The 4,490-nt window shown below is 47.6% G+C and overlaps 1 long non-coding RNA gene across 2 annotated transcripts; it reads right to left on the reverse strand.

Moving 5' to 3' along the window:
- Window positions 1-1,396: 1,396 nt before the first annotated feature.
- LOC119347269 lies at window positions 1,397-3,687 on the reverse strand. Of its 2 annotated transcripts, XR_005168235.1 has the most exons (4): window positions 3,523-3,687; window positions 2,326-2,413; window positions 2,122-2,213; window positions 1,397-1,623 (listed from the first exon to the last, which is right to left on the reverse strand). It is a non-coding gene; the product is annotated as an uncharacterized LOC119347269 (long non-coding RNA). The 2 variants fall into 2 exon arrangements; XR_005168234.1 differs by having other exon boundaries at window positions 2,326-3,687.
- Window positions 3,688-4,490: the final 803 nt, after the last annotated feature.

The following is a 4,490-nucleotide window of genomic DNA, read 5'->3' on the forward strand; positions in this document are numbered from 1 at the left end:
GCAGAGAGTGGCCTTGGACTTCTCCACGGCGATGCCTTCAAGAAGGGAACGACACAGATAGCGCCGCCACTGCCGGCCTTAGCAGGAGCCGAAGGCAAATTTTCACCCAGATCAGTTCGAAGGGATCCAACTCTCGTGCCCGGGCCACCGTCACCACCAGCACCACGAGGCAGACCCTGGAGTACCGGCATATCAGCGAGTCGCCGGCACCACCGCATCCAGATCGCCGGCCACGCCGGGCCGCCGCCATCCCCCGTGCCGTCCGGGTCAGAGATGGAGCCGCCGACCGCGCACAGGGACCGCCGCCGCCTGCACACGCCGGAGCGCCGCCGAGATCCCGGCGCCCGGCACCGCTTGCCGAAGCCAACTGCCTGAGCACTGGCTCCACCGTGAAGCCATCAGATCGGGGAGGAAGACACACGCCGACCACCCTCGCGTACCCCGCCGCACGCCCGAGCATCGGAGCCACCGTGGCGCCATCAGATCGGGATGAGGAGGAGCCCGCGCGCTCGCCGCCTCGCGCAGACCACGCCGCCGCCAGCGTCGCAGCGCCACCAAGCAGGGGAGCCCCGCCCAGATCCATCGGCGGCCCGACCTGTCGCCGAGCCGAGCGCCGCCGCGAGGGCCGGCCGTCCCGCGCCGCCCAGGAGCCTCGCAAGGGGGGAGGGAGCCCCGCCGCCGCCGACGCACGCGCGGGCTTTGCCCGGCGACGGCCCCTGGCGGCGGCGAGGGAGAAGGAAGGCGAGGAAGGGGAGCGGCGGCGGCGATCTAGGGTTCCGCCCGGGCCGCTCGCGGGAGCGGCACGGGGGACGGGGGGCACTAGGATTCCTCGTTACCTTGCCTTGCGACATGCATTCCCATCTCGGAATTCATGATATTGTAGAAAAAACACTTTTTGTTGATCAATCGGGGTCCATCATTTTGGAGGAGATCCTTCGTCACACCGGAGCATCGTCACCGGTTCTCGGACAAATTGGTGTGAAGGTAATTGTTTTAGCGGGTGCCTGGTACATTTGGTGGCAAAGGAGTAAACTTGTCAAAGGACAGCAAGTAGCTTGGCCGGCTAGAACAACATTTGCTAATCAGGCTTTCACCTCAAACCATTCTACCGGGCGAGCAGTGAAGGCACATGAAATTTCATGGACAAAGCCACCACGGGGTTCATATAAACTTAGGGACTGTCTAGGTCTCAGTCGACTGAGACTTCGCGAAGTCTCAGTCGGCTGACGTCATCATATGTAGATTAGGCCTGTTAAGTGGCTCTCTATCTGCTGGGTTGAACCGGCTTAACACCTGGGCTGATTTCTCTTTTCCTGTTTGTTTGTTTGTTGGGCTGGGCCATGACATTGTTTGCTTGTGGGCCTGGACGACATAGGAAAAAGATAAAAAAAAACTATTTGCTGCTCTGCTTTATGAACTCTACTTTTTGACTGAACCCAGGCAAAACCCCATGCCCACAAGCATGGAGAAACTCACTAGTGTAAGGGCGTCTGATCTCTTCTCTGATTTTCTCCCCCTCCCACCTTTCCCCCCGTCTTCTCTTCTGTGATTTGTTCTAGATCTGATTTTCTTTTCTCTCTTCTCATGTTTGTAACAGCAATCCTGTAGCAGTATGGAAGATTCCTGATGGGACAGAGGTTAGAGTTATAATTTGTAGGAAAATTAGAGAAGAGGCAAAACTGAATCAAGTACTATTGGACCGCATGTGTGTTGTAGCAATTCTGACAGCAGAAAATCATTTTATTTTTAACTGTATGTCCATGAAAAATTGATGTTGGACTCCTCCCTACAAAAGTTGTATATGGATTGATTGGTTCATGTTTTAGGACAGAATATGGCTTGGTAATTAAAACAGAAATCAGTAGGGTGCTGCCCTCTCCCCTGCACAAGACACTAAAAGGAAAGACTGAACTTTTTTCAAGATTTGCTACAGTGGGGTTGTATTACAAGCATATTATCATACATGACCCTGCCTAGTGTACAGAAACAGATGAGAAAAATGTAGCATGGTTAACATCTAGTTTGGTGACTACAGAAGATCAAGAATGTATAGTGTTAACTAAGAAAAAAGAAACAGAGGCATAGAAAAAATGAACCTTTCTTGTGGATGACCAAATATACCTCAGCAATAATGTTTTCTCTTCATTTTGTAGGTGCTGGACGGAACTATGGCACAAAGAACTCCAAACAGCTGTGGACCAGGACCAGTTAATCTGCTGACACCGGTTCATGTAAGATTGATATTTTTTTGCAAAAAAGGTTGTTTCACAAGGGTGGCCAAAAAAAGGAACTTAGAACATCACTCTCCATGTGCAGCAGCCATACCTTGGTGTCCAACATGTGCAGCATCAACAAACTGTGATGAATCTGGCATCCCAACCATCTTCAAGTGCATTTGCACAACATGTATGTGCTTTCATGAACAACAAAAATAAACTCTTTAAGTTATCTGCCTTGATGAATATAATCTGGTACTCTGTTACACATCAAGTTCTAACATGCAAGAAAAGTAAAAAAATGCAGGGTCATGCCGAATGCGAGTGCCTCAGAAAATAAATAATAATAATCTCAGTATGCCGAATGCCTCAGAAAATACAAACAAGCATTGGCAATGCTCAGTGCCAAGCAAGCAATTGAAGGGACATCAAGCAATTGAAGGGACATCAGTAACAACCAAGTACAAGTACATCACATCAGAATTCAATAGTTACCTTCGAAAAAATCTCAGCTACCTACCTCTATTTCAACGTCGGCCATGGAATTTGTTCTCTTCATTTCACACTCAGAAAAGTACGAGGTCAAGCCAAACAAAAAACTAATTCGCTCCCTCAGATTCGTGATTCACACCCAGAAAAAACATAAAAAAAAACATACCCAAAAATCGTCATCTCCATTTGCAAACTCCATCCCAGAATCTAGATTCACACCATATATCCCCTAGCGGGCAAACAAACAAATCTGAGATAATAAAAGCTTGTCATAAAACTGTGGTAGAGAGTAAGTGTGGATGGTTAATGCGTTCACATATTGCTAATTGTAACTAGTAAAAGGAAACACTCCCAGATTTTCTTATGGAAATGTAAAACATCAAGTGTCTGTTTCGGTAGTTCAGACAAACAAAACCAAAACAGGCACTACAAATCCAACATTCCATGAGTTGGAGAGAGGAAGCTAAAAGCAAAACAACTTTTGAATAAATGTGGAAAATTGATGTTGAAAAGATTAAGTGATGCCTTAATTAGTCAAGACTATCAGCAGCAAATCTCCTACCTTGAGAGATACAGAAGGTAGCTAAATCCATCAACTAAAGTGGTAAAAAAACTAACAGGTGCAGATCAAACTTGCACGGTAGTACTATAGGAATACTGACCATTTACAAGCATGTTGCTTAAGTAATTCAGACATGTCTACTGACAGTGAACTTGGATACTTGTAAATTCACAACCACAGAATGTCTACTGACAGTGAACAGAATTAGACTGACGGTCTCATAAAGCACAGAAAATTCAGATGTAGTCCTACCAAGTCCCCATCTCACTGACCGGGGTGGCGCTGGAGGACGATGGAGAAAACGTCCGCGCTGCCCCTGCCCCCTTTTTGTCGGGTAGCACCACCGACGCAGCTGTTGTGCCCGAGGATCTGGACAAGTAACTCTTCTCTCCTTTAATATACTCCCCTTTTTTTGGAAAATGAGCTCCGCTGTCAGAATCAGATGCAAAAAAAAATTAGATTTTTTATTAAATCCTTGGGAAAACAAAAAAGAAAGTAAAAAGGAAAAAGGAAAAAATGTATATGATTTCAAAAAAAGAGAAAAAACACAAACTAGTTGTGAGATCAGGTGGTTGATTTGTGTTTGCGGGCATGGCAAAAAATGGCGGTGTTATGGTGCTCGTGTGACACATAGCGAGGGTAGAGGATTCACGGGGGAGCTGCCACCTTCCGATCAAGCAAAAAAGTCTAGTTGTGAAAATGTTTGTAAAGAGACATAGTTATAGTCGGGGGACCGCGCTTGCAAATTGCATGACTAGTTGCCCCCTCTCTCTTACTGCCACCCCTCCGGCAAAACAAGGCCCCTAGTTGAAACTAAGTTAGAAGACACTAAGTACGACCATGCTAGAAAGACAAAACAAGGCCCCACGTTGTGGTCACCTCTCTATCATTGCTGCCCTCTCCGACAAAATAAAGGTCCCCAATTGCAACCAAGTTAGAAGACATGCAGTTGCATGCATACTGAGGGACATGCAATTGGCCCCATGTCTCTAGACGCCGCCACCTCCGACAAAAAAATGTCCCCCAGTTGCGACCAAATTAGAAGACAAGCAGTTGCGTGCCCACTGTGGCACATGCAACTAGCACGTCTACCCATACAAAAAGAAGTAAGTCGAGTTGCAACCAAATTATAAGACATGTAGTTGTGACCATGCTCGAAGACATGCAGTTGCGTGCCTAGTGTGGGGCATGCACTTGGCCCTATCTCTCTCGACGCCCCC

Source organism: Triticum dicoccoides, unplaced genomic scaffold (assembly GCF_002162155.2).
Source record: "Triticum dicoccoides isolate Atlit2015 ecotype Zavitan unplaced genomic scaffold, WEW_v2.0 scaffold6210, whole genome shotgun sequence".
NCBI lineage: Eukaryota > Viridiplantae > Streptophyta > Magnoliopsida > Poales > Poaceae > Triticum > Triticum dicoccoides.